At 35.1% G+C, this 27,438-nt stretch overlaps 1 protein-coding gene and 1 long non-coding RNA gene across 16 annotated transcripts in view; one reads left to right on the top strand and one right to left on the bottom strand.

The window, feature by feature from the left end:
• Positions 1 to 27,438, top strand: part of SOX5 (SRY-box transcription factor 5) — a 1,002,640-nt gene that overhangs the window by 398,431 nt on the left and 576,771 nt on the right. The gene's annotated exons all lie outside the window — the stretch shown is intronic.
• On the bottom strand, positions 1,490 to 13,197 carry LOC125753859 (uncharacterized). Its single transcript, XR_007406550.1, has 4 exons — positions 13,155 to 13,197; positions 4,056 to 4,120; positions 3,324 to 3,453; positions 1,490 to 1,647 (listed from the first exon to the last, which is right to left on the bottom strand). It is a non-coding gene; the product is annotated as an uncharacterized LOC125753859 (long non-coding RNA).

The raw sequence follows: 27,438 nt of genomic DNA on the forward strand, positions 1-27,438 counted from the left end.
CCAAAAACATATGCCTACTGACATTGAAAGAAATGATAATTTTAAAATAGAAGTATCTGTCTTTGTTGCATTTTTCCCCTCTATGCATTGACTTCCATCTGCTGCTGCTCTTTCCAAGTTTTTTCAACTACCTGATACCCTGGAGGTGCCATTCAGGTGACCAAGGCCAGGCCCACCCTCCTTTCTCAAGTGGCTCCATGCTGAACCCTCTATTTTCTTTCCACATCCATATGAAAGTCTCATTTTCATAGCACAGCTCAACTAAATATTGACAAGAGACAGATTAAGATTCATTCACATTACTTTAGCTTTTGTTTTTAACAGTTATTTTAACCTAAGTGAATATCTTATTCATAGTGTTTTAGACAGTTTACATGAGGAGATCTTGAATGGTACAAGGGATGGAGGCCACCATGTGAGCGAAAAATGGCTCTAGACTGCTTTTCTTGCTTCCTCCATCTCTGAACCAAACTTTTTTTTTTTTTTTTTCATGGCTGCAACTTGGTTTGTTTTCAAAATAATCGAATGTCTTGGTAGTAACACCAGGGAAGCAATGTTAAAAAAATAGAGAATGTGATACTAAAGAAGTTTGGAAGCCCTTTCAAAACACTCAAAATATTTTAAGAGATGATAAGTGGAAAAAAATATTGGAAACATTTTTCATCAATCTTAGAAATTATGAATACATTTTTTTTCTATTTCCCCCACCACCAGTTGGGTATAGCTGACTAAATTCTCCTATATTATTAAGATTGACATACATGTAGTTTATTTATAAGAAAACCTCTGGAAATAATATATATTAGAAATGCCCATCATATTCATTGTTCAGGTATTTACAGAGGGCCTTCAATGTGTGGAGACCCTTCTCAGCAGTCCTTAGAGAACTATAGTATCTTAAGGAAGATACCCTTAACATATATTCAATTTCAAGTCTTTAGCAGAGACTAGAGGATCAAATAAAAATAAGAAAGAAAATATTCTCAAAGTTTTTTTTCCAAAGTTTTTATCCAAAATATAAATTTGTTCCAATTATAAGCCATAATTTACTTCTGTAAACAACCTCTGATAAGTTTTCAAATTTTTCCTGTTTTCAAAATAAGATTTAACTAATTTTCTATATAAATGACATTATTATTATTTATTATAATAATATATGATTATAATCATTATATTATATGTATTATCATATGAAAAATCAAGGCAGAAAAAAGAAAGAAACTAAAATGCATTTTCCCACCACCATAATATAACTACTTCAAATGTGGGTTTTTTTTTTTTCCAACCAAATATTTTGTTCCTTTATGTACATTTTTGTATTCTACTGTTTTTCACTTTAACATTAAAGCATAAACATTTTTCTCTTGTTATAAACTCCTCATAAATTTTTTTAATGCCTCCCAACCATTCCACTGAATGGATTTTTAGGCTAACAGTTCTGTGATTGTTGGGCACCTAACTTGTTTACTGCTTTTTCTCTTTTATCCTTTCAGAGGAGAATTAGTCAGACTTTTAGTGATTTCACCTCTCCATATCTGACCTCCTCTTCTGTGCAGAAGGGGCATTAACATTTTCAAGTCCTTTGTTGTTCAGTGAGCTTCTCAGTGTTTCATATGTCCTCTTCTTTGGGCCAACTAAAACCACCTACTTGAGATACAAATTTAGATGTCAGTAAGAGACCCAAACAGGGCTGATTAGGCCTGTGCTCTGGCTATCATCTAAAGTCAGACAACCTAGATCTCAATGGCTATAAGGCCTTACATTTTATAGGTGTTTCCACAGGCCCATACCATTTAGAAGCAAAAGGACACCTGTATGTTTTGAGCTTTTAGCTGGGTGTGAATTACTCTCCTAGTTTCCCAGGGAAATTTCATAGAGGAAGACAGTTCTCCTGAGCTACTTGCATAAAGGAAAGCTTGTTAAATTGCAGGAGGGGGATTCTGGACATGTGTTGAGGGTTAGCCTGGTAGGTTACTTCTCATGACTGAGGGTCTCAGGGACGAGGGAAACAAAAGTACTTTCGAGATAAACACACATTTAGATGTGTGTGTGTGTGTGTGTGTGTGTACACATAAGAACATTTAGGACATTTTATTTGTTAAGGGCCCGACTAGTGCTTTGAAAGTCATAAAATCCCTTGTACTTTTCATAGTCCAGGATAATCTCTTTGGTGTGAATTTAGGATGGTAATTAAGTCTTGTATTGATTTCCACACCAGAACTTTTATGTTTTTAATATCTTAGAATCACTTTAGTTTTATTGTAAAGTTACTTGCCATTATTTCAGTGAGGTATGCAGGAACAAAGGTAATGTCACAAGGATCCAGGGAAGATGTTGTCAGCTTATATATATATATATATACATACAGGAGGATACATAGGAGAGGTCACGGCCAGGATAAGTGTACTTATTCCAATAGTCTAAGCTTTTCTAGAAAACTACTTTAGGAAGCATATATTACTTTGAAATAGCAGTAGGCAAAGTAAGACCGAATTGTGATGTAATCATCAAGAAAACCATATTTGTAATAAGGTTAATTAAATTTGCTGCAATCTTGAGACAAGCATCCTGTAAGTGTGCCAGTAAATCTGGTCTTGCTTTATCAAACTGAAGGGCACCCCCTCCTCCTCCCAGAAGGAGTAGCTCATTGCCAGGGGACACACACAGGCTGGCAACAATAACTAATATGTTATGAGAGGTTAGACAAGTTTAAATAGAATTCGTCTCTGAACTGAAGGGCAAATTGTAAGAAATTTCTTTGTCTGCTTGTGATCCTGTTAAATTGAAAGCACAATGGGAGGTTTGGGAGAAGCAACAAAGGTTGAAATGATGGCCTGCTGTTTGGAGCAAGCATCCTGTCTCCACGGATGGTCCAGACATCTGCTAACAACAGCCACTCCTTGTCAGGTTCTGCCCCACACAGGGCGCAAGAACACTTTGCACCATTTAACTCATCAGAGTCTTCAAGCTCTGCAGTGTGCTCCACATCAAGAATGTTTATGTAATAAAATAATACTAATTTAATTAAACATTTCAAAGGGAAACATTATTTTAACACTAATTAGGTATGATTACAGTTTTTTTTTTCTATGTTAGGTCTGAGCTGCACTAAGCACCTTCATTTTGCTTCCTTTACTCAATTTTATAACGAAGTCTTACCAAATAATGCAGTGTTATCCTATGTTATTCATTCCAGTATATTAATAAATTAAAAAAACTTTGCTAAATTTGAGATGATTTCAACAGACAACAATGATAGTAACAATGAAAAATTATATGGGTCAGAGGCGGGGAGAAAAGCATGTTAGTCTATATACACTTACGGCCTTTTTTTGAGATACTTGGAAAGTGATATTCTGTTATTTTTTAATTCAAACCCATCAGGCTGGTACAAACACAACATATCCCCATTTCACAGGTGAGAAATCCAGGGCACAAATAGGATATACAGGTCTGGAATAAAGCAAAGCTGGTTAAGAAGTACAGTTCAGAGTTTGCTTTCTTGGGGCATCATCCCTCTACAAGAGCTACCAAAGTACTTTTGCTCAAGATAGTTAAAATCTACCAGATAAAAAACTCATAAAATGTGCATGAAAGTCATGCTGGATTGGTAACAAATAGACAAAAGACCTCTTTAATCAATGACATATGAAATGCTGTAATATACTTTTAACTAATTAAAGATGAAAAAATCTTTGAACTCTCAAAAAAACTAGTTTTACCCAAGACATATGACAACTTACATTTTTATTTATGTACATAGTATATTAACGGAAGTCTAAAGAAATTCACAAAGACTTAAGATTTCAGCAGAATAGAAAATGCCTGTGTCTTGGAAAACAAATCAGTTGAAAGCCTTTCAGTGATTGAGGGAAACAGAGGATTTTAAATGTTTGAATATTTCTTAATGAATTCAATGAGATGAGACATTTTCCTAGCTTCTTTAAAGCTACTTATGGTTAAGAATAAAGTATAGGGGAATATATCAAATGCTGTTATGATAGAATACGTATATTTTAGTTCATGTAGCCTTGAGAAACAGTAAGCTTACTTACCTCTTTCCTCAAATTCTAGGAAATCATACTTTTATAGGAAAGAGAGAAACCAGTTCTCTGCAGGCCTAATTAAAAAAAAAATCAGTGAGATATTTTTCTTTTCGACTTCCTACCCAAGCTTGAGGCATAGCGGTAGCTGGAGAGTATATTGTGTTCATTTTGCTGTTTGAGTAGTTTAGGAAGGAGGTGCCTTTGAAACACCAAGCAGCTGATATGATGCCCTGAGGACATTGCTGTCACATCAAAATTTCTTTAACACACACACACACACACACACACACACCCATAATCATCATCATCATCACCATCGTCATCATCATGACCAACAACTAGCTGTAGTTTTAACAAATGTATCAGATAGAACTTTTCCTCAGTTATAATTATGCACTTGAAATTATGGCTGTAATTTTTATCAATAACACTCTGATTAATGATAGATGATATACTATCTCATTAAGTCAGCCTAATTTTTATAAAAATTCCAGCAACTAAAAAAAAACAAAAAGAATTCCAGCAACTGTATAGGATTTCTTTTTCATGAATTATAGATTTATTATGTACACATTTACAAATATCTCTAAATCTTGGAATAGGAAACTGGAAAAAGATAAAGTTGCTTGGTAGATTAGAATGTTCTTCTTGCCTTTTCCAGACAGGTCTCATCCCCAGCCTTCTCATTGCTGTTAATATTCCTATTTTTCCAATCTGTCATGACTTTAAATATGGAATCTCATTTTAGTTCTCAGTCTCTTTTGACATTTACATTTAGTATATTAATAAGTCATACAGTTTCTTTTCTCTGTGACGTTGTACAATAGTTTTCCATGTTAATGACTGACACCATCTTTAAATAGACCCTCTTCACCTCACTCTAATACACTGCTTTACAAATGGTCTTCCTTCCTAATTCTCTTTAAATTCGTCTCCCATGCAATTTACTGTCACATCTGCCTAAAAAAGGGCCTTTGCCATGTTGATTCTGTGTTTGAAAACTGTCTTCCTCACCAGTGAGATCTTGCCCATTACCACCAATCCTGTCACAGCTCTGTTCTAGCCAAGACCAAGATTCTATCAGTCACCATGCCCTGGAGCCAGGATTCAGCCCTTAGAGTCTGTGCTTTGTGTGAGTTGTTGACTGTTCTTCCTTTTCAAAATGTCTATATGTATGGGCTTTTGAGACAATTGTTAAGCTGGCTTTTTCTCCATTTTTTAGCTGCCATATCTTAATCTCCTTCATAGCATCTTCCCCTTCCCATTCCTTAAATGAATATTTTCTTCTGGATGCTGTTTAACCTTTTCCCTCTTTGTCGATTTTCTTTGAGTAATTTCAGTGCAATTATTGGCTTTGACTACCACCTAAATGCTGGTGATCACCTAAGTTTTATCTTTAGCTGTTAATTAATTTATTATAACTGCTTACTACACATCTGGTGCCACAGACACCTTAATATTGCATTTCCAGATTAATATTATATCCCTCACTCTAACCCAAAATCTTTTCTTACTTCTTAATCTACATCTTTGTGAATGAAACCAATATTTCTGCACTTGAATGAATCAGAGCCTGAGAATCTTCTATATTGCTTATCAAAAAAGTATTTTTTAGCACCTACTCTAATGTCAGTCAAGTATTGAAGATACAACAGTGGAATAAATAAACAAAATCCTTGCTTGCGTAAACTCTACATTCCAGTAGAAAGGAAAAAAAAATACATGTATGTTATAATAGTTTCTAACATTTTAATTTACCAAGGTAAAATTGATATATGATCAACTGCAAATGTTCGAAGTATACATTTTGTTGAGGTCTGACATACGTATAGACCCCCAAAACAGTTATCACTATCAAGATGGTGAACATATTCAATTATTTCCCTATTTTCTGTCATTATAGATTAGTTAGCATTTTCTAGAATTTGAGACAAGTGAGATTATACATCATGTACATTTTTTGCTTTTCTGATCTCTTACACTTACCGTAATTGTTTAGATTTATCCATGTAGTTATGTGTATCAACATTCATTACTTAGTTTTTCTGAGTAGTAGTCTATTGTATATAGATAAACAATTCATTTGTCTATTCATCTGTTGAAAGATATTTAGTTTATTTCCATTTTGACTATTTCAAAGAAAGTTCCTGTTCATATTCATGTTCACTTTTTTTATGGCAATATTTTTAGATATCTCTGGAATAAATACCTAGAAATGGAATGACTGGATCACAGGGTAGACATATGTATAAGTTTTTAAGAAACTGCAGCATTGTATGGGACTTCTGGTTCTTCCACATCCTCACCACCATTTGCTATTATTGGTCTTTTAAATTTTAATCATTCTGGCCATCTGGTTGGCTCAGTGGTTGAGCATCTGCCTTTAGTTTAGGTGGTAGTCCCGGGGTCCTAGGATTGAGTCCTGTGTCTGCTCCCCACAGGGAGTCTACTTCTCCCTCTGCCTATGTCTCTGCCTCTCTGTGTGTGTTTCTCATGGATAAATAAAAATAAAAATTTTAGTCATTCTAATAGTCATTAAAATTTAGTCTGGTAGTTTATATATCATAGTGGTTTTAATTTACAATTACCTAATGACTAATGATGTTCAAAATATTCTCATGTGCTTATTTGCTATCTGCGTATCTTCTTGTTGAAGTGTTTGTTCATATCTCTTGCCCATTTTTAACTTGGCTTGTTTCTTACTAAGTTTTGAGGGTCCTTTATATATTCTGGATACAAGTCCTTTATCAATATATTATTTGAAAGTATTTTCCTGTGGCAAGTGATTTCACTGTTCATTTTTTTAAAGTGTCTTTGAGGAATAGAATTTTTTTATTTTGATGAAGTCAACTTTTTTTTTTTTTTCTTGGGATAATGCTTTTTTGTTGTTGTTGTATCTAAGAAATGTTTGCTTAATCCAAAGTCACAAAGATTTTTTTCTATGTGTTCTTCTAGAAGTTCTGTAAATTTGGGATTTATTTTTAGATATATGCCCCATTTTGAGTTAATATTAGTATGTGGTACAAGATGTGGATCAAAGTTTTTATTTTTCTGCATGGATGTCCACTTCTTCAGCACCAAATTTTGAAAAGACTATACTTTATTCATTGAATTTCTATCTTGCACCTCTGTCAAAAATCAGTTTTTTATATATCTGTGGCTTAATTTCTAAACTATATATGATGTTCCACTGATGTATTTGTCCCCTTTATGCTAATACTACATTACTTTAGCTTTATAATAACACTTGAAATCTCTGGTTATTACACAAATGTTTTTTCTTCACGGTGGCATAGCTATTCCAGGGCCTTAGCATTTTGTATTAATTTTAGAATGAATTTGTCCATAATATTAAAAATTTTTTTAATAATTTTTTTTCTGGGATTTTTGATTGGGATTATATTGGACTTGTTTGTAATCTGTAGAATAATTTGAGAATTGAAATTTTAAAATTGAGTATTCTGACTAATGAACAAAGTGTATCTCTCCATTGATGTAGGTTTTCTTTAATTAACAATGATTTATAATATTCAGTATATAGGCCTTGCACATTTTTTTCTGTTTAATCCCTATTTTGTCATTTTGATGCTATAATAAATGACAATTTTATTTGAAATTTCAATTTCTGAATTTTCCATTTTAGCATATTGAATGCAGTTGGTTTTAATGTATTGCTTTTACATGTTACAACCCTCCTAACTCATTAGCTTTAGTAGCTTTATTGCAAATTCAATCAGATTTTCTATATAGACAATTACATTGTCTATGAATAAAGACAGTTTTACTTATTGCTTTCATATCTAGCTGCCTTTATTGCTTTTTCTTGCTTTATTGTGCTCTACTACAATCTCCAATAAAAGTTGATAGAAATTATGATAGTAGACACCTTGTCTTATTCTCAATCTTAGGATGTACATTCATTCTTTCACATTTAAGTATTATGCTACCTGTAAGTTTTTTGGTAGATGTTCTTTAGTATGCTAAGAAAATTCCCTCCTACCTTTAATACACTGAGAAAATTATGAAGAACAGTGTTGGATATTATAAGTGCTTTTTAAAATATTTTATTTATTTATGAGAGAGAGAGAGAGAGACACAGGCAGAGGGAGAAGCAGGCTCCACGCAGGGAGCCTGATGTGAGACTCGATCCTGGGACTCCAGCAGGATCACATCCTGGATTGAAGACAGGCACCCAACTGCTGAGCCGCGCAGGGACCCCCTATAAGTGCCTTTTGTACATCTATTCATATGATCACAATCTTTCTTTTTAGTTTGTTAATATTGTAAATTGCCTTGACCATTTTTCAAATTTTAAAACAACCTTGTATTCCAGGTATATACTCTGCTTGGATTCAGTTGGTTAGCAGTTTAAGTATATCTATATCTATGTTCATGAGTGATAATGGTCTGTATTTTTTGTATGTTTGTTTGTATATCATATACTGGATTGATATCAGTATATGTTGGCCTCATAGAATGAATTGAGATGTTTCCATACCTTTTTCAACTTTGTGGGAGAGTTTGTAAGAAATTGTTTATTTTTAAGTCTTTGGCAGAATTTGCCAGTGAATCAGTTTTGGCCTATAGTTTTCTTTGTGGGAAAGTTTTGTTTGTTCTTTGATTTTACTACAATCTCATTAAAAAAAAATAGACATAAAGCTATTGTGCTATCTATTTATTCCTGAGTGGGCATTGGTAGTATCTTTAAATGAATCTGTCCATTTTGTACAAGTTGTCAAATTTTTTTGGCATAAAGTTGGTCATAATGTTAGTTTATTATCATTTGAACATCTGAAGAATTCTTAGTGATACATCACACTTCTCTTATTTCTCTTATTGGTAATTTGTCTCATTGCCCTGTTTCTTTTCCTTTTCTGATCAATCTGGCTAGAAATTTATCAGTTTTATTGATCTTCTCAAAGACCTGGATCTTGGTCTCATTGATTTTCTCTATTGATTTTTTATTTTCTATTTCACTGAATTCACTTTGATCTTCATTACTTGCCACCTTTTGCTTACTCTGAGTTTTGTTTATGCTTTTTGTTTATGTTCTTAGGGTGGAAATTGAGTCCCTTTGTTTGAGACTTTTCCTTTTTTTTCTAATATAGGCATGAAAGCTAAAAATTTTATTTGTAAACCTCCATATTGTTTTACCAAGATCTCAGAAATTTTGACATGCTATATTTTCATTTTCATTCAGTTCAGAATACTTTCTAATTTGTTTTTGAGTTTGTCTTTGACCCTTGGGTTATTTAGAATTGTGGTATGTAGTTTCCAAATATTTTTGGATGTTTCAGATATCATAGTCCTTGATTTCTACTTTAATTCCATTGTGGTCAGAGAACACCTCGTGTAAAGCTGAATCATTTAAAATTTATTTAGACTTATTTTATGGATTGAAATCATGGTCTCTCTTTGTAAATGTTTCATCTGGACTTAGAAAAGACATTTATTCTGCTATTATTGAGTGGAATGTTCTATAAATGTCAATTATGTCAAATTGGTTGATAATGTTCTTCCAATCTATCTTTAGCGATTTTCTGTCTACTTTTCTATCAATTCTTGAGAGAAGAATATGAAATCTATGACTGTAATCGTAGGTTTATTTATTTTTTCTTGCACCTCTATCTGTTTTTACTTTATTTATTTTGTTTCCCTTGTATCTGGTTCATAAATGTTTAGGGTCACTATGTTGCTTTGATAAATTGACCCTTTATTATTATGAAATAATCTTTTTCATTCCTGGTTATACTCTTTTTTCTGAAATCTACTTTATCTGATATTAATGCAGCTGTTCCATCTTTTTACAATTAATCTTTCCATGATGTATCTTTTTGTATCCATTTCTGCTTAACCTCTTTATGTCTTTATATATAAAGTGGGTTTCTTGTAAGCAGCATGTAGTTACCTGTTGTTTCTTAACTCACTCTAACAATCTCTGTCTTTTAATAGTAATTCAGGAGATTTACACATAATGTTATTCACAGATTTAGGTTTAAATCCACCTTCTTGCTATTTGTTTTGTACTTGTCCAATTTGCTTTTTACTCCTTTTTCTTTTTTTGCCTTAAAAGTTCATATTATACTTTAGTTTTTTATTTTTAAATTGAAATATAATTAATTTAATATTTCAATTCTATCTTATTTTTGATGTTAAGTTACAACTATTTGTTTTTTGTTATAGGATCGCTTTAAGATTTATAGTCTACGTGTATTCCATTTATCAAAGTCCACCTTTAACTTATATTATACTATTCCCCATATACTATGGGAGAATCTTACAATATCATATTTCCAATTATTCCCCTCTTGCCATTTATGCTATTTTTGTCAGATACTTTGTTTCTATCTATGTTGCAAACCTGGGGTGCCTGGGTGGCTCAGTGGTTGAGCATCTGCCTTTGGCTCAGGGCATGATCCCAAGGTCCTGGGGTCGAGTCCTGCATCTGGCTCCCCAAGAGGGGCCTGCCTCTCTCTCTGTGTCTCTCATGAGTAAATAAAATATTTTAAAAAAGAATGTTGCAACATTATATAATTATTATTATTAATTATCTTTTAAGATGGGTCACTTAAATTAGAAAAATATATATAATTTATCCATGCAGTCATCATTTCCAGTGTTCTCTATTACATTTTGTTGATCCGTATTTCCATATGGTATAATTTATTATCTTCTGCTTGAAGAACTTTCTTTTAAATTTCTGTGTGGTGGATCTACTCATAATAAATTCTCTGCCTCTTGTATTCGTATTTTATATTTCATAAATCACCTTTGTTTTGAAAAATACTTTTGCTGGGTATAGAATTCAAGGTTGTAAGTTGTTTTCCTTCTTTTATCTGTGGGTTTATACTTTTCATTATATTTGAGTTTTTCTGCTATTATTTTTTCCAATACTGTTTTTCCCTTCTCAGTTTCTATTGCTCCATCAGTACATATATCAGAATGCACAGTTCCTGGGGTTGTCCCACAACTCACTTATTTCTGTGTTGTTGTTTTTGAGTCTCTTATCATTTAGAACACTTGTTTCATTTAGGATACTTGTATTTCTATGTCTTCAAGTGTACTTTTTTTTTTTCCCCTTTAGTCCCTATCTGTCATTGATCCCATCTATTCTTAATTTTAAGCATTTATTTTTCTTCTTGCCTGGAAACATTATAGCTTTCATGTCCAGAAGTTAGTTTGGGGTCTTTTTTTTAAATATATATTTTTTAAGTCTTTACTTAATATTTTCCATCTTTCACCTAGGTTTTTGAGCATATGAATACAGTTAAATAACTGTTAAAACTGTATTTAATGTTTCTTCCTCATTCTTACTTCTCTGTTCAGTTTGGGGTCAGTTTTGAGTGATTGATTTTTTCTTCTATTTCTGGGTCAAACTTTCCTCCTTCTATACATGCTTGGTAGTGTTTTGTTTTAGTCAGATGCCAAATTTCATAAGGCTTATCTTAATGGATGTTGCATATTTATATATTCTTATAAGCATTTTTGAGTATTTCTTTCTGGGACTTAGTGGGAACAGATCAACCCTATTGGGTCTTACTTTTATGACTTGTTTAGATGGGGCCAAACCAACATGTTTTTTACAGCCAATTTTTCCCTACTATGAAGGCAAGGCACTTTGAGTACTTTGATGTAGCTCTGAATTGTCTTTCCAGTGTGACTGGTGAGTATAGGCCCTATTTCTAGCCCATGTGAACCCTAGTTACTTTTTCCTCTAATTTTTAAAAATGATTTTATTTAGGGCAGCCCCGGTGGGGCTGCCCATGTCTCTGCCCCTCTATCTCTTTCTGTGTCTATGAATAAATAAATAAAATATTTTTAAAAAAAGATTTTATTTATTTATTCATGAGAGACACAGAGAGAGAGAGGCAGAGACAGAGGGAGAAGCAGGCCCCACACAGGGAGCCTGACGTGGGACTCAATCCCGGGTCTCCAGGATCATGCCCTGGGTTGAAGGCGACGCTAATCCGCTGAGCCACCCAGGCTGCCCTTTTTCCTCTAATTTAGGGGATCATTCTTTCCCTAGTCTTAGGCAGTTACCTTACACATGTGCTGATCAGGATTCTGCTAAATGTTTGGGAGAACCCTCTACACATCTCCCAAATTCCCTGAGCAGCTCTGTCCTCTCCCTAGTTGGTCTATAAACCTTAGCTTCCTTTGTTTTCTTGGATTCAGCTCTGTCTCCTCAATTTGGGGATGCTACCAACTCCATTTGAGCTGCTGTATCCTGATACACAGACTGCAAGAGAATTACTCTCAAGAGAATAACCTGGGTCAATCATAGAGCTTGTCCCATTTGTTTCCTTGTTCTCAGGTATCAGTGTTTTCTGCTGGATTTCCAATATTCAAAAAGTATTGCTTCACAAATTTTGTCTACTTTGTTGTTTCTCACAGAAGAGTAAATCCATTTGTGTAAAGTACGTGTTTTAAAGATTAAACAAAATCAATAAGTGAATGGAAAAAGTAAATGTTGATGAGAATCAAAAGTTAATAGGTTTGTGAAAGATTAGAGAGGGTATCCTTATCAAATATCCGCTCCACCAATTTACTATTATAGAGAAGAAAAGGAAAATAGAAAAGGTGATATTTCTCTACACCACTATTAATATTACTAGCAAGAAGTCTCATTGGACATAGTCTAAAATAGATATAAATAATCCAAATTTTATGCCTCATTAGAGGTATGACATTTTAGTTAATGTATAGAGAAACCAATACCTAAATCTCCCTTTCATTTTAGGGAGGATTCAGTGTTGTAGGTAACTTCATTTTATACCCAATGTCAAGGGATAGATTGGAGAAGGAAATTGGAGAGAAGAGAGGCAGTACTAGGTATCCTCTTCCCTGATTTCTTCTCTCCCTACCTTTATATTAGTGAGCAGTCAGTAGTGTATTTAACGTCTTTATGTTTCTGGAAAGAAAAATGCTTCTGCTGATGGTGATCATTCCTTTTCTCAATGTGGGAAAAATGTAGAACAAAGAGAAATTTTCTGTATTTCTCAAAATTTGATTCAAAGGGAAAGACATGAAGGGGAAATGTAAAGACTGGTTAATTTGATCCCAGGTATTTTGTTATAAAGAAATGTCTAGCAGATGTTAAATGCTTACCTCATTTTATAATTGAGGATTCCATTCCATTCACAAAGTCTGCCACACCTAAATATAAACATGATTCAACCAGTGATTAATTCAACAGTTTGGGTAATTACATTCCCTAGCCTCCTGAAAACTATACCAACTAGCCTTTTATCAGATTTCAGACCCTAATTACTCACATTTTTATTACTACCTGTTTACATTGTTACTAGAATTTTGGGCATATGGCACATTGATGTAGTCATATAAGTAATAAATAAACAGACCAGTTTATATTTTGTGAGAGAGAAATACTGTGTTATTCAAATGGATTTCATTTGGTATATTAAGATTAACTAGTGTCAGAGAGGTTACTTGTCCTTTGGGACAATAAGTGTCCTTTCTAAAATGGGCAGAGGGTCATTTGGCTCCTGAAAGATTATTCCAGCCATTTATAATACAAGAGACTCTACGGGGTGAAAAAAGATAATGTAATGTAGTATTCTTTCATAGTCAAAATCTTTCTTCATACCACAGGTAATATTATTAATAATTTGTTGGATTTTTTAAAATCAAACTATACACGTTTAGCTGTAAAAACTTAATTTCCTCTCTGTATATCCACCATATTCCATTACTCAAGTACAGTCTGCAACTATTTTCTCCTTAAAACTTCTTGCTGACAGATTTTTCTTCATTTAATAATACTTTGTAACACTTTGGATATAAATATATTTCACCTGGTAAGCCATTTTAATAGCAACCTGAATAAAATCATGTAGGAGAAGAAAGACTTAAAAAGAGGTTTGAAACTCTCCATACATCCCTTGATTTTTAAGCAGTGAAGAAAGATTTTAGAGTCATTTATGAAGTTTTGGGAAGATGTGTCTTTTTCCCCAAAAATATTCTAATGGTTTTATATGTGCTCCTCTATCTCTGATCTAGAAATACTTAGTTTATTTTCTGCCTGTTCCTTTGCTTTGAAAATTGATTGTTTAAAACATGTATTTGTTAATACGTGTGATTTGATAAAAATATAGTTATGTGCTATTGGGAATATTAGGATATTTATTTAGTTTAATTTTCTATAGATTTAATTGAAAATCTGAAGCTTATTTCAGCTGGTAATAAGCAATAAGAGATTTCTTAATAAGAGATTTTGGTAGCATCTATGCATGCTTTGGAAATGTAGAATAGTCATTTTGACTTTCTGTTGAATGACAATTATAGACTATTCACAAGTATATACTTTGTTCTAAGGTCTTTCATTTTTAAGGGGCAAGAGTTTGTTATCTGTCTTTATGGTGCCAGTTACTAGGTTTAATATTTTGTCCAAAATAGAGAACTCTCAAACCGTGGACTTTTTTGATGATCTGAATATGTATAAAACATCTCATGATTCAAAACTGAGTGTGCTCTCTCTCTCTCTCTCTGTATATATGTAATTTTAAGTAGCACTACTTTCTCATTTAAGATAGATCATAGGAATAAGCATTACCTATGACCATACTCTTCATCTATAAGGGTGAATATGCTCAAATCCGCAGGCCACTTTTCCAAAAATTATTTTTCTTCTCATTTATATCCTTAATTCACATCACTTTTCTAGGCATGCATCACTCATCATGACTTTATGGAAAAAGCCTTGGCCTATTCACATATCCTTCCTCACAAAACCTTTCACTTCTAAACATGACTCCCTCTCTGATTCTTTGCTAACAAGCCCATCCTACCCCTACCTTCATAGCTTCCGATGAGTGGCAGCATCTGTGTGATTAGGATTAGAAGTGCCAACTGGCCAGCATTGACCTACACTGTAAGATCATCCATTACTTTGGACTCTTTATCCTTGAAAAAACACTTCAGTTTTGTGAAACATGATATACATTTATCTGTATTTTGTTTTCGCAACCAGGGTGAATTTGCTCATAGAAATTAAGAAGTTCAGAAAACAGATCTTACTAAATTGAATCTATACCACCTCAATTAATGGTCTGACAGCTGTAGTATTTTCTTTTGGGTTTGGATTCTAATTATAGAACATGTATTCCTTTGTGTCTCCGATGGAAGGCATTCTCTGGTCCAGCAATGGACAGGCAGGTAATGTACTCATTTGCTTTACAAGGCTGGCCTTGGGCTCCCTTCTTTGCACCTCAGTTTTCTTAAGGCAAGAGTCTATTGGCTAAAAAGGGGTCACCCTTTGAGTTGAATTTGAAATGCTCCAATTTCAAATATGGACACATAGATAGCAAATGTCCTCTAAGAGATTAAAAATTATACTGTGTATCTTTAAATATAAAATTGTTCAAAACAGCAAGATTGAAGTGGTCCATTTTTTGAAAAGCCAACAAACAAAAAACTATTTTGTGGGCTAACCACAGAAACAGGTTCTAAATGCATTAAAATATTTTATCCCATTATTTGTTTTGACCAATTGACCACAATATTAAAAATTCAATCATGGAGCAGCTGACAAGTGCAGTTGCCTAATTTTATTTAAGAGTTTTTTTTCCTTTTTCCATTTTTCCATCCTGTTAACGCTGCTGCCTGTGCCCAGACAGTAATGGGCTTCTTGTATGCCCACGACTGTTATGATCATGTAAATTTATTGGTGCTTAGAAGAAGCGAGCTATTAAAACATTACAACAGCCATTACAGCCGGGCTCGTGTTGGCTTTCGCTCCCAATGAACATATGCTTCCGAGTGAATGCCTAAACTCTTATTTATGGATTTAATTTAATATGCGGAAAGAATTCAAAATTAAATTTTGTGTCTGCCTCCAGAGAGTGTCAGTGTATAATAACATGGTAATTTTTACACATCTTTATGAGAAATGGGAAAATTAATTCTTTCTGACAAGTTGTAATTATTCGACTTGGAACAGTTGCAGCTGAGCAGTTTGCATGCCTGTTGTCTGGTGTTTCGCAGTGTAAGGGGAAAACTCAGGGATGGAGATATATTGTGCATCTGAGAGTTTCTAATAGCTTCTGACATTTTAGCCTTGCATATTATCAGGGTGCTCTTTAAGGAGTCGAGGTATAATCTATTATGTTGCCTGGGACACACACAGTTGCAATAGCTGGAATATCCTACAGCAATTTTTTTAAATATGGGGGATATCTCCAGAATCATCCTAGAGATGTATGTAGTTGAAATTGAAGTGACACATCTTTATGTCTCTTAGGGGTACCTCTTATTATCTGCTTCTTCACCTGCATGCACCCAGAATAGATCATTTCACAAGAGTAGAATGTTAGACCTGTATTTTTAAGACTAAATATGCTTAAAAGGAAAATGCATGTTTTCTCACCTGTCCTACAAACCCATTACCCCACCTCAACCTTGCACACGCACAAGTGCTTCTGTAATAAATGCCTACTTGCTTCCTAATCTTTAGATTTGCTGTTTAAGTGTTCATGAAAATGTAGGATTAATTTAACGCACAACTAAACCAAAACACCACTGGCTATGTTAGCAAAGAAAATATGGAACATGTTGTATGTGAAGAGATGGTACGCTGATTGACAGGCCAGCCTGGAGGAGAGTGGTGTCATCTCTGTGTGTAGGATCAATATAGTCCTTGCAAAATAAATGCAAACTTACAATGTAAGAAAGTGTTAGCAGATGAACATGAGAAAAATTCAATTGTCAAAAGCAAGCACATTTCCTTTTTTTGCTTTGGTACTTCTGCTACAGAACACAGGGATAAACAAGTGGGTATGCCTCTGTTCTCTCAGTTGGTAGACTAAAACTTACTCTGACATTGTTTTAAGTGGCAAGATTTTGCTAAAAGTTTCTATTTAAGGACAAGATGTAAATCAGAGTTTTATCCACTAGTGGCCTCCAAAATAGGATGATGCCTTTTGCATGTTAAGGCGAGAGCTCAGCCAAGCTTCCAGACAGGTCATTGTATTGCACCATGCCTGTGTTTCTTTAAGTTCTCTTAGCTACCAGCTTCTTTACTTTCCATCTTGCACTGCCCAGCAGCGGGCAGCCCTAGTCGAAGAGATGCTGCAACTCAGTAATTGGTGGTGGATTTGATCTTATCTTGTCAAAAGGCACAACAGCACCTTGATCCTGGGTGAAGACAACTTTGGACTTTACACATTTTATATTCATGCATTTTCACTTTTTCACTGATTCTCTCTAGTAAGCTCTCTTGTATTCTTACGCATTGAGACCTAAGATGAAAATGTAATCATAAGTTGGAAACTTAACACATGATGTCAAGGCAAATGTTTGAAAGCCTATCTAAGAGGGTTATACAACTCTGTAGAGACTATCAGTCTCCAGCCCTTCCCACTTCCTTCCCCACCCCCACCCCCCACTGCACTTCCTCACCACAAAATAGAGCAAAATCTCAGGAGAGAAGGTACCCAGGATAGATACGTTATTTTACTTTATTAGACCACATATGCCACCTATGATTGATAATAATGACTGCACTTATTTTGGTGTTTATTTAATAAATTAACTTTTTTTTCTATACACTGCAAACCCATAAAAAGAAACTGGAAGATCACTTTGAAATGTAAATAGTACACTTGATTCTTATCTGTTCTTAAAAGACCCAGCTACTTTAAAGTTCCAGACCTTTATGAGCCCTGTTTTGGAGTAAATTATATTTTTGAAGTATACAACAAGATTTTGAGTGAGAACAGATCGAAAAGAATTTTTATAGCATAATAGACTTATTACAACTCTAATTTATTTGAGGTAGAGTAAAAAATTAAAAGCCTTCACTCCAGACTGAATGCATCAGGTAACATCCGCATTTAAAAACCTCAAACAGAACACTTTAGAAGCAGAAGCAAGAGTCGTTTCCAAAGTGGGAATTTGATATTATAGTGGCTTTTTTTTTTAATTGGTATGGAGAGTCATGCCTTTTTATTATACTTGTAGAGGACAGAAAGAGCCTCCTGTTTATGCAGAACTGCCCCCTTTACCACTGCCCAACTGCCCCCAGGAGCTGGATCCCACTGAAACACTGGCAGTGATTGGTCAAGCTTCACATCTTGACTGATTTCATCATGTCACTCTATTAGACAGATACTATTATAATTCTCTTTGCCCAGAAGAAGATGTTTAGGGCTAGTTAAGTTAAATAATTGCCAAGTTCAAATAGCTAGTGATGGCTGAAATTAATACTTAAGCCCACATTTCACCATAAAATATTCACTTTGTTTGGTTGCTCACTCTCTTTAGGATAGTGATTAAAATGGATGGGAGACAGAATAGGAATTTGGACTGCCATGGAATGTGATGGAATGTAAACCCAGGACTACTCCAGTGCATTATCTCCCCTGCCAGATTTCCCATCTTCCTTTAGGAGTTCTGTAGGGGGATCCCTGGGTGGCGCAGCGGTTTAGCGGCTGCCTTTGGCCCAGGGCGCGATCCTGGAGACCCGGGATCGAATCCCACGTCGGGCTCCTGGTGCATGGAGCCTGCTTCTCCCTCTGCCTATGTCTCTGCCTCTCTCTCTCTCTCTATCATAAATAAATTTTAAAAAATTTAAAAAAAAGGAGTTCTGTAGGTCTCTGGGACATTCAGACTGCACACCTCAGCCCTCCCTGACTCCTCTGTATTGCTTCATATCTCCTCTCTGTCACCATTATCTTGATACTTCGCCTTTAGTGTCTCTCTCAGATGCTTGGTTCCTTTCTATCCCTGGTTTTACCATTTTACTGTGAACACTGGTTAACTCCTATTAGTGACTTAACATAGCCTCTTTCTTCTGACAGTTTCTCCTTGACCAAACTGTGGTCAGGCTCCTCTACACTCTCTCCTCAACTGTGCTTTGGGGCTTCCATGTTTACCTCTGAATTTCTGAGTTTTAGTAAGAATCTTGGTAAGTTAGTTGAACCACAATCGCCCTTCCTCAGTATCTGATCACCACCATCTTCTGCCATCTTTCAGCTGGTGTCTCATCATGCTGGCCTGCCTTCAGCAAGAATCCTGTTAGGTTGGGTTAGCCAGAAATTTCTCCTTTTTCCTGATATTTTCTCATAGTAATTTTGCACCCACCCACTGACCGGCACTCTGCTCCTTGGCTTATAAATTCCCATTTTTCCTTGTTGTATTCAGAGTCAAGTCTGACCTCTTTTCCCTCCTCCAAAACCCCACTGTACCATTGCAGCTTCTCATCCTAATTCTTAGTGCCTTCGAAAAAAAGTCTGCTTGACTGTTTTAACAAGTGTCAGGAATGCATACTTTTTCTGTAACACTTCATCGTAAAGTATACCTCTCATGGAACTAGTGCTTTGTTCAGAAACCTTTAGTGGTTTCCCATCACCTACCAATTACATTTCTTCTAGTCACAGATTTCAGACTGACTTCCAATAATTTCTCGTGCATACTTTGTGTTCTAACTTAAGTAGATTGTCATTCTGTGAACACAGTCTAACATGGGGTTCTTGTTTTCCCTTCTGCTTGGACTGCCTGCCCCCAGGCCTCCATGAAATCTCTTTCACTGTCTAGGCTATTGGCTACTTTTCCTGTAAGCATCTTCCGGTCCCATCCTGACAGCCATCTTCCAATGCTATGAACATCCAGAATGCTTTGTTTATACCTGTCCTGTTGTAACTATTATATGTGGTATTCGTTTCCATTATTTATATACCTGTCTTATATATACCTGTCTCCAACATAGCAGGACCTCAGAAAAGCAAGGGATACTACTTATTTTCATCTATCTTTCTCAGAACACCAGTGCATTCCATTTAGTAGATACTCAGTAATTGCTAACAGAACATGTAAAAGCCTAATCAAACCAAAACCACCAGGAATAAGGAATAATAAATATGACAAAATCATATTTATTGACTTGTAGTGAGGAAGAGAATTCCCTAAAACCATGAACTTCCCCTGACAAGAGCTAGGAGGGAACAACTTGAGGTTAGGGATTTTGAAGAGACTTTAAGAGACAGAGGAATCAGTTTTGGATTGCTTGCTGTTTCTGAGGTGGGACTAAAAGTAGAAGTTACCTGGAGACCGGATGCCTTTATAGTACAGACCAGTGCAGTTTAGCAGTAATTCAGTATTACTGATGAGAAATAAAAATAACAGAATGGACTTGGAGTGACATTGATAAAAATGAGGGAGTCCTTGTGACATTTTGCAATGGCTGCATGACATTGGAAGGAACAGTGTTTTCTGTTTTTAGTATTTGACTTTTTCTATGTCCGTCCTCCTAGCCTGGCTCATGGCAAGGCTGCTTTTTCTTCTTTTTAGTTTAAGTTAATTTTCACTCTGTCTTTGCAGGACAGATTTTGACTCTTACCCAATAAATTAGTGAATTAAAAAAAATATGGAGGAAAGATACTTTTATTTTTCTAGATTATTACTTAAATAGCTAGAACCTGAAACTAATAATTTTGGATGGTCAGGAAGATATTATTTTCCACGTGCTCAGTAGTTTAAAAGGCAATCTTTATATACATGTAAGTCGCAAGCCAATTGTCTACATTTATTTTTACTATCCCTTTTAGTGACTTTCTTTTCCTTGAGCCACCAGATAATTCTGCATTTTTATTCATTTCTCCTATCTCTAGCTCATTGTTCATTCTTAATATAGATACAGAGCTGCAGAGATGTGCTAAGAACATTTTTACAATTTCTTTGCTTTCTTGTCCACTTCCCTGTCTCTCAAGTGTCTTTGATTTAATGGATCAGAAGCCTGGTTTGCTAAGTGTGTTTGTGTGAGTGTGGTAAATAAATATACATCTCCCCCGCACCCCCCCACACACACACATAAAAAGTGGGGTGTGAAACTGTTTTTATTAAGGTTTTCCCTAGAGCAGAAACAAATATAACCAATGCTAGAAATTGTTAAGCCATTTTCTTCTGAACTTGTAATCTTTAAAATTAGGTTAAAATTCTTTACGGCAGCCTTTTTTCATGGTATCTTCAGACTCTGTGTTCTCTGTTGTAGAATTTCTCATGATGGAGGTTTTTTAAAAGGTACCAGATTCCATCCATTCCAGGATACTTTCCCTCATTCCTTCTGAATGAACCCACTAATAAAACCCCTAAAAATTTATTATTTTTTCTTTAAATGGATACCACAGCTGAAATCATATATTATTTGGCTCAGTTTAAACATCAATGTTTCTTCACCTGCATTTATCAACCTGTCTACAACCAGAATGTTTAGAAGCAACAATTTAAAAAAGAAAAAAAAAAAAGTGACCTCACCATTTTAGAATTCACAACGAGAGGTGTTCCATTAGCAAACTGCTCAATTTCTGATTCAACAGAAAAAGGTAATTTGTCCTAAAGTAGAACGTCCCTTCCTAATTTTGTTGAACGTTACCTGGGCAGCCCTGGTCACACAACAGAGAGAGAGTATGCCAATATTTTTGGTGTGTGCTATATATCAGAATGTGATTATAATCATTATATCCCTATTTGCATTTCTCTGGCTCTCTGTTTTCTTTTTAATTGGGTTATAAAACAATTAGTTAACACCATGTCTTTTTACTCCCCAAGTGGGCCAGAAGCTGTTTGTTCTCCCCGGACTGATGAGGGAGGGACCCTCAGGAATCTCATTTTATTTACAGCAGGGTGAAGGTCAGAGAGAAACAGTTTTTGTTCTTGTGCTGTTGCTTTCTGTTGTGACCTCTCTTGCATTGTTTGGCTTCCCTGCCCCCCGCCCTTGTGCTTTGAAGAGCCGCACACCAGGTGTTCCTGTTCTGAATTACACATGAAAGAACCTCATCCCTGGACTAATTAACTAGTAAACTGTACCCGCCTCCCCTGGGTTTAATTGATGCTGCTCTTAAAAGGGGAAGGCAGTCCTCACCCCCCCTGATTTCACACCACAGTCATCTCTTCTTTATCTTTCTTAAATGTAGAGGATGTTCCACATGATTTTGACATCTAGGTAAGGCGCCAGGGCCAGTAGCATAGTTCATAAAACAATTACCCTGGGTGAAAGGAAACTACTCTGGACTTTTCTTCATGGCTTTTTAAAGCTGTGCATGTGACTCTCCAGGGAGTGACACGTCCTGAGTGATCTACTTGCTCACAGTAGCAAGACCCAGAATCTCATCGGTAACTTTCTGCATTTCTGCATTTGATTCTTATTAAAGCAGAGCAGGAAGCCAGTATGCCAATCAGTGTTTTCTATTTTTATTTTTATTGTGGTATTGGAAATATTGGAGAAACCATAAAAGTTGTACAAGCAGATAGCATATCATCTTGTCTTCTAATATCACAATTGTTAGGTAGATTTTATCTTTCACAGACAGGGACTCCAGTCTCCTAAGGTAGTGGACTTAAGCACTGTGGGCAGTCTTCTCTAGGCATCGACATGTGTTCCAGGGAGATGAGGTACAAATGTATGTGCAGTGCAACAACCTGTCCTTTCCTTTCTTCCTGTTCTCTCCTGTAGAGTGTCTTATCCCATTTTTTAAGAATGTCAGGATTTAAAATTCAGCTGAGGAATTCTGTGACTTTTTCCATCATCATTTGGCTGTGATTATATTGCTGTTGTATTTGCTTGTTTGATTTTAAAACTAGAATTAAAATATTTAGAGTTGATTTTTATGTGTGAGAGCATTTTAAAATGCTCACGTGAATAATTTCTTATATAACTAATTAATTTCTTTTGAGTATAGTTAACAGTACTATATTCTGTATTTGTAAGTTACCAAGAGACTGAATCTTAAAAGTTCTCATCATAAGAAAAAAAGAAAATTATAAGGATACGTGGTAATGGATATTAACTAAATTTATTGTGGCAGTCACTTCACAATATATAACTCTTGTATAAATTTGTCTTCTTAAGGCTGCTTCTTAAAATTCCAGACCATGTATATATATCTTCCTGATGCCGTTTCCTTCTGAGTAACTATGAGGACCCTCCACCCTGTCTTTTCCTTGTTTTTCACTTCACATGAGTATTAATGGACATTTATTATTCTCGTACTAACTTCCAGAGCAGGACATGAAAGACCAAAAAATAAAAAATAATGTATATAATTATTTCTCTAAAGTAAGAAATTTTTTGTTTTTGTAAAAGGCATTAAACATTTAAAAAATAATAATAAAAAGGGATGCCTGGATGGCTTGGCGAGTGATTGAGCTTCTGCCTTTGGCTCGGGGCATGATCCCGGAGTCCCAGATAGAGTCCCACATGGGGCTTTCTGCAGGGAGCCTGCTTCTCCCTCTGCCTATGTCTCTGCCTCTCTCTCTTTTTGTGCCTTCCATGAATAAATAAATAATCTCTTTTAAAAAAGAAATAATAAAAATAAGTTAGTCATCCTGTTGGAAAACGTTGCTCTGTGGCTGAGGATTTACTGGATTGCACAGTGCATTACACATGGTAAGACTAGAAGTTTAAAACGTTTTCTTATGAACTTTTAACTTTGCTTAATTGAAAGCTTTTTGAGAATGGGTGTTGTCTGAGTCTATCATTTCTGCCTCCTAGCCCACAGCAGAATGCTTCATGTATGATCCATACATGTTTGTTGAATATAACTGAATTGAGTTTTTTTTTTTTTTTCCCTAGCATTGGGTGTTGAATAGAGCTAGGAAGGGGAACTTGACAGGATGGTAGAACAAACAAGCTCCTTAAAATTATTAACAAAATGATAACAAAATGTGGTCATGCTCCCTGAGTCCTTTAGGACTTGAGGGAATTTGAATTAGCTATTGACATAAGAGGGGGAAAAATTAAGGAAAAAATGCTGAGAATCTAGTTCAGTGTAGACAAAATGTGGAGGTAGTGGTTTTGTACCCAGTGATCCTGTTAAGTCTGAAAATACTTGTTTTAAACATAGACACAGTTTTAATAACACAGATGTGTACCACTCTCTCTCCCTCTCTTTTTCGCACATATCCTACACATGGCAATCACATGAATTTATACTATGCACCATTACTCACATACTTCATAATTCTTAAAGTATAAATAATAGCAGCTGCAGATCTAAAATCATCCACCTGATATTCACTTCTGTTGTACATTTTCATCTTCTGCATATTCTTACAGTGAGATTATAAATATATGTAAAGTTAATGCTGCGTATTTAAAATGTTGGTTTAGTAATGCATTTCAATATAAAATGGATTACTCTTACTTTGTGAAATGGAATTAAGTGGTATAAATAAATAAATTCAATGAACAATAACTGAGCTTTTACTTATATGGTAAATATAGCACTTGATTCTGGGTCTTGGGAAATGCATCAGCTAGATCTCTTGCCCTCTAGAAACTCCCAGTGTAATGTCAAAGAATGTCACACAAATAAAACCATGCAACACAGTGTTATAAATGCTGTAATAAAGACATTTAAAAAATACTACAGATGTACCCAGAAAGGTTAATAACTCTGAAGAGGTTGATAAAAGTTTTCAGAGGCAGTATCATTGGAGTTCAATCTTGAATGATGAATTTTCTAAGGCAATTTGGAGATTCCTAGTTTAGATAATTAGGTGAATGGTGATAATTTAACTGGGAATCAGAAGGAGGTATAGGTCTGAGGAATGGAAAATAATGAGTCACTTGTGGATATGTTAGATGTTAGTGGTTTGGAACACCTAGGAAGAGAGGTTAAATTATGGAGCTGGCATTTGGGATAGAAATGAGAGTTGAATATATGTATATACAGCACACACATTTGGTTGTCTTTAAGGTATAGGTGCTAGTTGAAGAGAGCCAGGAGTTGAGCACATTGCCCATGCAAAGTGTGTAGAGGATGAAGAGGAATGTCCACCAGAAAGGGGCAAACCAAAGTGAGGAGGAGACAGCACTGATCAGTGTTGTGGATTCCTAAGACAAATGCAGCCCCTGGCTCCTTTCTCTTCTTGAGGACCTAGGGCTTGTGCTGAGCTCACTTTCTCTTTTTAACTTTTCTGTCACTCCTAAAATACATACTTTTTTTTTTTTTTTTTACTACCCCTCCCAACAGACCATCCTTAATTAAGCTTCATCAACTGAAATGAAATATCCACATATGAGTAAGTTAACATTTTTGAATTCTGAAGTCCAGCAGATTGGAGTGGATTTAGATTTATTAGAACATGATTTTTACCATCTGCCCTCTTTTTTATTTAGATAAGCAGGTTAGTCTTAGCTTTTCATATACTCTCTCTCAATGTATATCTTACTCACTAAAGCTAAAGCTTTCAGAAGATGTAGTGTCATGCATGTTATTTACCCTAGACTGACAGTAATAATCTATGTAGTCATTTTATTGAAGCATCTGAATGTATCAGTTATATATTTTTTCTTACCACTGCTCTCAAATATGCTATTTCAGATCAGACTTATTTGCTCCTTGGTTATATTCCTAACATATCTTATGGTTTTCTTTCCCACTCCTATCCCTTTATTTTCCTGCCTCTCCCAGAGGCAAGCACTAGTCACAGTTCCTTGAGAAGCCTTCCAGATATATACTGTACATATGCAGTCTTAAACACACTCACACACACACACACACACATTCACACAGACATGCATGCACATAAACACACATAGCCATTTTTTGGAACTTTTACCATGGACATTTTAGAATGATGTAAAAATAAATATATAGATATTTATATATAAATATATAGATATATAAATATATAGAATTCTACTCTAAGACAAAATAAAACAAACAAACAAAACAAACAAACAAAAACCTAAAACTCTAGGCAGCCCAGGTGGCTCAGAGGTTTAGCGCTGCCTTCAGCCTGGGGCGGGATCCTGGAGTCCTGGGATCAAGTCCCACACTGGGCTCCCTGCATGGAGCCTGCTTCTCCCTCTGCCTATGTCTCTGTCTCTGTCTCTCTCTCTCTCTCTGTGTCTCTAATGAATAAATAAATGAAATCCTTAAAAAAAAAAAAAACAACTAAAACTCTGATCATGGCTTTTCAACCTTTTTAAACTTTTTACCCAATATCTTTTGGATTCTTTTATTAAATTTATCTCCTTTTATATAAAATTTGTTCAGTTGTCCTAAAATAAATTCATCTCAGACTTAGTCTGATTTTAGAATTTCTGTTTTGCTCTACTTCTTTTCTATTATATTCTAGCTTATTCTGCTTTAATTTATTACTATGACTCAGGCTGAACTCAGGCTTCTCCCATAGTGACAGTTGTAGTTCTTCGTCGGGAAGGCAGAGCCATCCTCTATTTGCAATCAAAAAAATCCAAAGAATGCTTGATTTGGATATGTACCCATGCCTGAACAATTTTTCTGTGGACAGTAAGATCAGATAAGAACCAGATATGGGCCCCGTGCACACTCAAACCACAAGTATAGGAGAGGATTACCCTCAAAGAAGAAGGAGTATTTTCCTCAGATGAGGAATTGGATAGCATGCTGGGCCAATGAAATGTTTAGCTAACACAGTCTACAGCATTCCATTAAAAAAAAATTAGTAAAAAGTACATTAGTCATGACAAAAATGATATTTCTGTTGTACTGAACTTGTTTTTAACAGATATAGACTAAAGCTCTTAATATGTTGCTAATGACTAAAAGCGGTTATTCAACTGAAAAGGTGTTTAACATTCCTTCAAAAGAACCTTCATTATTATGGATGTATTTTCAATATTTTCTCTAAATTATTCTTTGCCTTAAATTAGTATAATCCATCCAACTGATTATAACCATTATAATCACAATGTGAAGTTAAGTCATGACTGAATATTTGTATAGATTAATAATAGTCAGATGTTCTTGTAAATATGCATAATTGCGTTTCAATCTATCTACAAATCCCAATGTTTCTCTTTGCAGATTGTATCTGAAAGAAATATGGAAGCTCTCCATTCTCTTTTTTCTCCATTGCTACTTTCCCATTTCATGATTTTTCTTCTGGATTCTAACGATATATTGTTTCCCAACTGGTCACTCTGCTTACTGTCTCATTCCTCTTTCACAAATCTGTTCCTCAACAGCAGACCAAGGGTTTCCTTTAAAATATAAATCGGATCATATTATAATTATAATACTTCCCTGGTTGAAGCTCTCCAGTGGCTTCTCATTATAACTGGAATTAAATAGAAATTATTTGCCTTGGCCAATAAGGCTTTGGCTTGCCTCTTTTAACTTCAACTTGAGCCACTAACCTCTCATTTATGAAGTTTACATCACACAACCATTTAGTTTTGGGAATATGTCCAAAAGTTGCCCGTATCTCAGGGCCCTTGCAGACACTGTTCCTGCTGTATAGAACTCTCCCTTTCCCCACCCCCACCCCATGTCTGGTTTCTTCTCATCCTTTAGGCCTCTGCTAAAATGTCAAGTTTAGAGAGTTCTTCCTTGCTACCCTATCTCAATATTATCCTGCCCTTTTTCCTCTAGCCTTTCACCATGTTTCT

This window comes from Canis lupus, chromosome 27 (assembly GCF_003254725.2).
Source record: "Canis lupus dingo isolate Sandy chromosome 27, ASM325472v2, whole genome shotgun sequence".
In the NCBI taxonomy this organism is placed as follows: domain Eukaryota; kingdom Metazoa; phylum Chordata; class Mammalia; order Carnivora; family Canidae; genus Canis; species Canis lupus.